General features: G+C 54.9%; 1 long non-coding RNA gene across 1 annotated transcript; it reads left to right on the top strand.

Annotated features, from left to right (window-relative positions):
* Nucleotides 1–4,704: 4,704 nt before the first annotated feature.
* Nucleotides 4,705–9,014, top strand: LOC134983854 (uncharacterized). Its single transcript, XR_010191691.1, has 4 exons — nt 4,705–4,889; nt 8,361–8,531; nt 8,722–8,800; nt 8,919–9,014. It is a non-coding gene; the product is annotated as an uncharacterized LOC134983854 (long non-coding RNA).
* The last annotated feature ends 586 nt before the right edge of the window (nt 9,015–9,600 follow it).

The raw sequence follows: 9,600 nt of genomic DNA, 5'->3' as shown, positions 1-9,600 counted from the left end.
GGAACTACCTCTCACAGTTGATGCTAATGTGGTACGTCTAGTGCGCACTTCCACATTTCTATACCAGTGATGGGGAATCTTTGGCACTCCAGCTGTTGCTGAACTACACATCCCAGCATGCCCTACTACAGTGTTAGCATGGCCAAATAGCAAAACTGTAGCAAGGCATACTGGGATGTGTAGTTCAACAACAGCTGGAGTGCCAAAGGTTCCCCATCACTGGCCTATACCATAAAAGTCTTCTTTGAAAGACCTGACAGACAGAAAAGTTGGAACCTGTCTTAAAACCATTTTTTCCCTTACGGGGGCAATTACAAGACCAGCTATGGCCTCAGCATGGGTGGCCAAGGCTGTTGCAGGCTGGGTGGACACATTTAGAGGACAGTCTCTCGGTGAACGCCACAAGAGAACAGCTATCCTATATAACAAATATAAGGCAAGCAGCTGCCTAGTTGGAATAAGCAGCCTTAGGTACAGGCCTACAAGCTTCCCAAGCTTCAGCTACCTCAGTAGTAGCCAGCCGAGCAGTGTGGCTACAGCCCTGGAAGAGGGCTTCAGAATCCAAGAAGACGTTGGAATCCCTACCCTTTGCTGAAGATATTCTGTTTGGAATGGAATTGGAGAAAATAGTGGCCATCTTAGCAGCTTCTAAATCAGCGTTTTTGCTCTCAGCATCAACTTCTAAACCGAAATCCTCTGCTTTCCGGTCCTTTCAGACCCAGGTCAAAGCAAAAGGACAAGCTTATTCCAGACAGTTTCAATCAACTGTTTCAATCAAAACCGTTACATGACTGGGCAGCCAGACGTCCGATTTCCAAATCAGAAGACATACCCTCCACCTGACCACGCGGGCCTCCACCTGTGAGACCCCTGGGTGGGAGGCAGACTTCTGCAGTTTGCACAGTTATGGTGTCAGTACACCACAGATACCGGGGTGCAAGAAGTGGTTGCTTAGAGATCTTAGTGGTAAAATGGAAGTGTATTTCATATATGCAGCAGCTGTGTAGTGTGTGACTCACGTTACGCGTTTCACTGCAACTGGCACCTTCATGGGAGCATGTCAGAGAAGTAGTCTCACCTTGTCAGAGTAATGAGTAAGGGGTATATTTACTAAGATATGGCTTTTTAGAAGTAGAGATGTTGCCCATAGCAACCATTCAGATTCTACTTACCATTTATCTAGCACCTATTAGAGCAGGCATTCCCACGGTCCTCAAGGCACACCAACAGTGCAGGTTTTAGTGATATCCAGGCTGCAGCACAGATGGTTAAATCAAAATAACTGAGCTACTAATTAAGTCACCTGTGTTCAAGCCTGGATATCACTAAAACCAGGACTGTTAGTCTGCCTTGAGGATCGTGGTTGGGAATGCCTGTATTAGAGGATAAAAGCTAGACCCCGGTTTGGTTGCTATGTGTCATGAGGTGAGTACTCACTGCCGCCGAGTCCGGGGTCTGGCTACTGCCGGTGCAGCTGTTGGCGCTGCTGTGCGACCGCAAGGGGACATGGCGCGGGAACTCACCACCGCGAGGTCCGGGGTCCGGCCACTGTCGGTATGGCTGCTATGGTGCTAGTGTGGCTGCAGGGAGGGGGCGGGGCGGTCAGCAGTGAGGATTTTGTGACTTCTGGGAGACCAGGAGGATTGAGGATCAGGTAGGCTGCAGTGCTTCTGTGTGTTTGCAGCACAGGAGGCGGCCATGTTGGAGACCAGTTTATTCTGTACCACTGGGGTAAGTGGTTAGCCAATCCCGTGGCTTCACTACCTATAAATAAGCTGAGCTTTAGGCACTCTCTTCCAGTGCTTTGTTGTTACTAGACAGCATCCCAGCTCTGAGCTCCAGCAGATTTATCTGTGTCCATCCAAGTGTCCTGGTCCCGACTCCGCTCCCTCTGTTGGCTAGCCATTCCTCGCTGTTTTGATACCCGCCAGCTCCCCGGTACGTTGTACAGTTAACTGGGCGGTACTGCCGGTCTATCCTGAGTCCCGTGGTGGGGTGCCAGCTTCCCCGTAATATACTTCTCTTAAAGACACAGCAGCAGTATTCTTCAGTCTCCTCTTAAAGACACAGTCACAGTATTCTTCAGTCTCGTCTTAAAGACACAGCAGCAGTATTCTTCAGTCTCGTCTTAAAGACACAGTCACAGTATTCTTCAGTCTCGTCTTAAAGAAACAGCAGCAGTATTCTTCAGTCTCCTCTTAAAGACACAGTCACAGTATTCTTCAGTCTCGTCTTAAAGAAACAGCAGCAGTATTCTTCAGTCTCCTCTTAAAGACACAGTCACAGTATTCTTCAGTCTTGTCTTAAAGACACAGCCGCAATATTCTTCAGTCTTAAAGAAGAAAGTAGTGCGGCATTGCTGCTATAACTCTGCTACATTATCCTGTATGTACTGACCGTATTTACTATATACATCATACACTCTCTCATAGCTAGCCAAGCCTCTGTGGTGGCCGACCGCAGCACTGAGCATGGGCCCCTGTCACTACATACCCCCCATGGGCCCCTGTCACTACATTCTCCCCATAGGCCCATCACCCCCCAGTCCCACACTGGCTCTCCACCATGGCTGACATGGGCCCTTTCATACATCCCCCCCATGGGCCCCTGTCACTACATTCCCCCCATGTGCTCCTGTCACTACATTCCCCCCATGGGCCTCTGTCACTACATTCCCCCCATGTGCTCCTGTCACTACATTCCCCCCATGGACCCCTGTCGCTACATTTCCCCTATGGGCCCCTATAGCTACATTCCCCGCATGGGGCCCTAGCACTACATCCCCCCCATAGGGCCCTAGCACTACATTCCCCGCATGGGCCTCTGTCACTACATTCCCCCCATGGGGCCCTAGCACTACATCCCCCCCATAGGGCCCTAGCACTACATTCCCCGCATGGGCCTCTGTCACTACATTCCCCCCATGGGCCCCTGTCACTACATTCCCCCCTTGGGCCCCTGTCATTACATCCCCCCCCATGGGCCTCTGTCACTACATTCCCCCCATGGGCCCCTATCGCTATGTTCCACCCATGGGCCCCTGTCACTACATTCTCCCCATGGACCCCTGTCGCTACATTTCCCCTATGGGCCCCTATAGCTACATTCCCCGCATGGGGCCCTAGCACTACATCCCCCCCATAGGGCCCTAGCACTACATTCCCCGCATGGGCCTCTGTCACTACATTCCCCCCATGGGGCCCTAGCACTACATCCCCCCCATAGGGCCCTAGCACTACATTCCCCGCATGGGCCTCTGTCACTACATTCCCCCCATGGGCCTCTGTCACTACATTCCCCCCATGGGCCCCTGTCACTACATTCCCCCCTTGGGCCCCTGTCACTACATCCCCCCCCATGGGCCTCTGTCACTACATTCCCCCCATGGGCCTCTGTCACTACATTCCCCCCATGGGCCCCTGTCACTACATTACCCCCCCATGGGCCCCTGTCACTACATTCCCCGCATGGGCCCCTGTCACTACATTCCCCGCATGGGCCCCTGTCACCACATTCCCCCCATGGGCCCCTGTCACCACATTCCCCCCATGGGCCCCTGTCACCACATTCCCCCCATGGGCCCCTGTCACTACATCCCCCCCATGGGCCCCTATCACTACATTCCCCCCATGGGCCCATCACCCCCCAGTCCCACACTGGCTCTCCACCATGGCTGGCACTGTGTGTGCTGGGACATGAAGACTAGGTGGCTGCAGCCCGGTCACTAACACAGCAGCTGTGACCACACATCACCCATTATTATTATTATACACACATCACAGCATCAGGACGGGGCAAGCGCCATGTTCCCGGCTCCCTATGGGCGCCGCCATGTTGGCTTAGTCTGTGCTAGCGCAGCTAAAGATGTATACAGCGAGCCGGGGCTAGAGAGTAGGCGGGGCTAATGATGGATGAGTGACGGGAGGCTGCGTCCTGTGGGCGGAGCTGGAGGTAATTGAGTGACAGGGCATTGCGGCCTATGAGAGGGGGAGCGGGCGGGGCTGGGTGTGACAGTGTTGGAAACTGCGGCCTATGAGCAGTAGAGTGGGCGTGGCCGCGTCCAAAGAGCAGGAGAGTGATAGAATACGGCGGCCAATGGGCAGGATAGTGGGCGGGGCAGGCGGTTCTCTCACGAGACATTGCGTCCTATGGGCAGTGAGCGGGCGGGGCTTGAGGTTATTGAGTGACTGAGCATTGCGGCCTATGAGAGGGAGAGAGGGCGGGGCTGGGTGTAACAGTGACTGAAAGCTGCGGCCTATGAGCAGAGTAGTGGGCGTGGCCTCGGTGAATAGGCAGGAGAGTGATAGGATACGGCCGCCAATGGGCGGGATAGTGGGCGGGACAGTGCGATGCTGTGACGATACGATGCGTCCTATGGGTAGAGAGAGGGCGGGGCTGGAGGTAAATGAGTGACGGAGCCGTTGTGACCTATGAGAGCGAGAGAGGGCGAGGCTGGCTGTAACTGACTGGAAGCTGCGGCCTATGGGCAGGAGAGTGATAGGATTCGACGGCCAATGGGCAGGATAGTGGGCGGGGCAGTGGGGCTTGTTGCGTGACGCGAAACTGCAGGGCAGTGAGTGGGCGGGGCTGGAGGTAAATGAGTGACGCGGCAATGCGGCCTATGAGAGGGAGAGAGGGCGGGGCTGGGTGTAGCAGTGACTGGAGGCTGCGGCCTATGGGCAGTGAGTGGGCGGGGCTGCTCCTGGTTGCTGAGTTACCGTGGTAATCACTACCCATAATCCCATGCGCTAGGATGACGATGACTCGGAAATACCTCCCCGCCCACTTCCGGTACAAATTCCTCCGTCCAAGGTGTGATGGAAAAGGTCCCTTAGCCCACTTGATTCTAGCATCTACATCCAGGCCAGGGTGTGAGCCTTATCCTCCAGGTAATGTCCCCTCATCCCTCCTGTCTCCTGCCCCATCCTCTCCTAATACCCCTTATCCTGCCCCCATCCTCTCCTAATACCCCCTCTCCTGCCCCATCCTCTCCTAATACCCCCTCTCCTGCCCCCATCCTCTCCTAATACCCCTTATCCTGCCCCCATCCTCTCCTAATACCCCCTCTCCTGCCCCATCCTCTCCTAATACCCCCTCTCCTGCCCCCATCCTCTCCTAATACCCCCTCTCCTGCCCCCATCCTCTCCTAATACCCCCTCTCCTGCCCCATCCTCTCCTAATACCCCCTCTCCTGCCCCATCCTCTCCTAATACCCCCTCTCCTGCCCCATCCTCTCCTAATACCCCCTCTCCTGCCCCCATCCTCTCCTAATACCCCCTCTCCTGCCCCCATCCTCTCCTAATACCCCCTCTCCTGCCCCCATCCTCTCCTAATACCCCCTCTCCTGCCCCCATCCTCTCCTAATACCCCCTCTCCTGCCCCCATCCTCTCCTAATACCCCCTCTCCTGTCCCAACCTCTCCTAATACCCCCTCTCCTGCCCCATCCTCTCCTAATACCCCATCCTCTCCTAATACCCCTCTCCGGCCCCATCCTCTCCTAATACCCCCTCTCCTGCCCCATCCTCTCCTAATACCCCCTCTCCTGCCCCATCCTCTCCTAATACCCCCTCTCCTGCCCCAACCTCTCCTAATACCCCCTCTCCTGCCCCCAACCTATCCTAATACCCCCTCTCCTGACCCCATCCTCTCCTAATACCCCCTATCCTGCCCCAACCTCTCCTAATACCCCCTCTCCTGCCCCCATCCTCTCCTAATACCCCCTCTCCTGCCCCATCCTCTCCTAATACCCCCTCTCCTGCCCCATCCTCTCCTAATACCCTCTCTCCTGCCCCCAACCTCTCCTAATACCCCCTCTCCTGCCCCCATCCTCTCCTAATACCCCCTCTCCTGTCCCCATCCTCTCCTAATACCCCCTCTCCTGCCCCCATCCTCTCCTAATACCCCCTCTCCTGCCCCCATCCTCTCCTAATACCCCCTCTCCTGCCCCCATCCTCTCCTAATACCCCCTCTCCTGCACCCATCCTCTCCTAATACCCCCTCTCCTGCCCCATTTTCTCCTAATACCCCCTATCCTGCCCCCATCCTCTCCTAATACCGCCCTTCCTGCCCCCAACCTCTCCTAATACCCCCTCTCCTGCCCCATCCTCTCCTAATACCCCCTACTGCCCCCAACCTCTCCTAATACCCCCTCTCCTGCCCCCATCCTCTCCTAATACCCCCTCTCCTGCCCCCATCCTCTCCTAATACCCCCTCTCCTGCCCCCATCCTCTCCTAATACCGCCCTTCCTGCCCCCAACCTCTCCTAATACCCCATCTCCTGCCCCATCCTCTCCTAATACCCCTCTCCTGACCCATTTTCTCCTAATACCCCCTCTCCTGCCCCCATCCTCTCCTAATACCCCCTCTCCTGCCCCAACCTCTCCTAATACCCCTCTCCTGCCCCATCCTCTCCTAATACCCCCTCTCCTAATGCCCCCATCCTCTCCCAATACCCCCTCTCCTAATGCCCCCATCCTCTCCCAATACCCCCTCTCCTAATGCCCCCATCCTCTCCCAATACCCCCTCTCCTAATGCCCCCATCCTCTCCCAATACCCCCTCTCCTAATGCCCCCATCCTCTCCCAATACGCCCTCTCCTAATGCCCCCATCCTCTCCCAATACGCCCTCTCCTAATGCCCCCATCCTCTCCCAATACGCCCTCTCCTAATGCCCCCATCCTCTCCCAATACGCCCTCTCCTAATGCCCCCATCCTCTCCCAATACGCCCTCTCCTAATGCCCCCATCCTCTCCCAATACCCCCTCTCCTAATGCCCCCATCCTCTCCCAATACCCCCTCTCCTAATGCCCCCATCCTCTCCCAATACCCCCTCTCCTAATGCCCCCATCCTCTCCCAATACCCCCTCTCCTAATGCCCCCATCCTCTCCCAATACCCCCTCTCCTAATGCCCCCATCCTCTCCCAATACCCCCTATCCCAATGCCCCCATCCTCTCCCAGTGCCCCCTCTCCTAATGCCCCCATCCTCTCCCAATACCCCCTCTCCTAATGCCCCCATCCTCTCCCAATACCCCCTCTCCTAATGCCCCCATCCTCTCCCAATACCCCCTCTCCTAATGCCCCCATCCTCTCCCAATACCCCCTCTCCTAATGCCCCCATCCTCTCCCAATACCCCCTCTCCCAATGCCCCCATCCTCTCCCAGTGCCCCCTCTCCTGTCCCTGACATTCGCCTAATGCCCACTCACCTGCTGTCCGTCTGTTATCTGCTGCCCCTGACATCCTAATATCCCCTCATTTACTACCCCCTGTCTGTCACCTACTGCCCCTACATTCTCCTAATACCCCTCATTTTCTACCCGTATATTCTCCTAATGCCCCCTCACCTGCTGCCCCTGACATTGTCCTAATGCCTCCTCGCCTGCAGCCCCCTGTCTGTCCCTCACCTGCTGCCCTTCTAACCTGCCGCTCCTTGTCATTCTCCTGTTGCCCCTTCACCTATCTCCTGCCGCACCCCAGTCTTCTGCCATCAGAGCCATTTCTAGGGCTAGGTGATCTGTGCAATCACATGGGGCGCATGCGGCCGCGGTCTCTTTGAGACAGTATTCCATATCTGGCTTTCCGCATGAAATAATGTTGAAAGTGTCTCACCCAAAATGGCCACCGCCTCAGGAGACACTTCAGACTGTTCTAGAGGAGATGGCGACCATTTTTGGAGGGACATTTACAAGACTGGCAGACGCTAACAGCATCCCCACCCGTCTCTACTGCCGCTCTCATCCTCCAGGTAATGGCTGCCATATCCCATCTCACCCTGCAACCCCCTTGCCTTGCAGCCCCCTGCCACCACTTTCTGCTGCCCCCTACCTGTACCTTCCCAGTCTCCAGCCGCTCCCCACCTGTCTCCTGTTGACCCCCTCACCTGCTCCCTTCCTCACCTGCTGACCATTGTCCCCCCCCCCCCCCCCCACACACACACATGCAGCCCCCTGCCTGTCATTACTGCATCTCTACTGCAACCCCTCCTCACCTACCGCCTCCCCCATCCTACCACCTCACCTGCTGCTGCCTGTCTTCTACTACCACCCTTTCCTGCTACCCCCAGTCTGTTTTTTGCCGACCCCTTCACCTGCCACCCCGTCTGACCCTGCTGCCCCCTCACCTTCCACTAGCCTGTCTTCTGCCACCCTCCTTCTTGAGGTGAGGGGATCTGTGAGCGACATAGTGACATCACTTATATCTATAGTTATAATACAGGGACATGACTGGGGAGGTGAGGAGATCTGGGAGTGTTACAGTGACATCACTTATATTTAGAGTACTAATACAGGGACATGACTGGGGAGGTCAGGGGATCTAGGAGTGTATACAATGATATTTGGTGTCTCCCGTATTTCACAGGAATACACAGTGGTGAAGAAGACGCCCAGCTATCCCCACGTGTCAGGAGGACATAGGAGGACCCAGAGCCCCATCCCGGTGCCTCCACCTCACTCACTGATACATGAGGGAGACAATGACCAGAAGATCCTGGAACTCACCAACAAGATCATTCAGCTGCTGACTGGAGAGGTGACTGCTGGGAATGGGACATTGTACAGTAACACCAGGGGATGTGTCTGGGTGATGACTGGAGAGGTGACTGCTGGGAATGGGGCATTATACAGTAACACCAGGGGACGTGTCTGGATGATGACTGTATCACTGTGTGTGTCAGGTTCCTATAAGGTGCCAGGATGTCACTGTCTATGTCTCCATGCAGGAGGGGGAGTATATAGAGGAACACAGGGGTCTGTACAAGGACGTGATGATGGAGAATCACCGGCCCCTCACATCACTGGGTAAGAGGAGACTGTCATGTATTGTACAGGGGAGAGCAGGTATTGGGGCCCCTATATACACACATCACCTGATAATCACATATATACACTGTACTCAGTCACTGTGTGTCTCCTACAGATGGGCCCAGTAACAGAGATACCCCAGAGAGATGTCCCTGTCCTCTGTATTCCCAGGATTGTACAGAGGAGAATCACAGGATCCCACAGGAGGATCAGGTAGGTGGGATTTAGGGTCTCCCCAATATACCAAAGTGACTGTCACTATATGATCTGTAGAGGAGCTGTGTGTCTTATACACTGATATTATACTGTTTCACCTCAGTTTAATCTGACTCTATGCAAATGTCATTATAGTGATGTGGTTTTTTTTCTGCTGCAGGGTACTCTGGGTTTCACAGGGAATAACATCGGGGTGTAGAGTAGGATTTTGATCCGAACCACCAACAGGCTAAAAGCTTTGACTGTTCCCAGAATGCATAGCGCCTCCTCTATAACCCCGCATGTAACTGCTGTGTGATATCTACTCCGTGTATCGCACTCCTACTGCTATCCATATATTCTACACCCTGAGAGGGCAAAGTGCGTCAGGGTTATTGTTTAATATAGATTGTTCAAAGGATATGCTTATTGTGTATTTCTCTGGCTTGGTCCACAGGGTTATCCACAGGATAACATTGGGATATTGTCGAGCGACAATGGCACCAACACGGCCACGAGCTTTCTGGCCTCCCAGGATGCATTGGGGCCTCCACTATATAGTTTTTTACTTGGTGCGGCAGGAAGCCGCATGGTCACAGGGC

This window comes from Pseudophryne corroboree (genome assembly GCF_028390025.1).
Source record: "Pseudophryne corroboree isolate aPseCor3 chromosome 3 unlocalized genomic scaffold, aPseCor3.hap2 SUPER_3_unloc_27, whole genome shotgun sequence".
Taxonomy (NCBI): Eukaryota; Metazoa; Chordata; class Amphibia; order Anura; family Myobatrachidae; genus Pseudophryne; species Pseudophryne corroboree.
The sequence above is the reverse complement of the archived record's forward strand: the minus strand, read 5'-3'. Positions and strand labels throughout refer to the sequence as shown.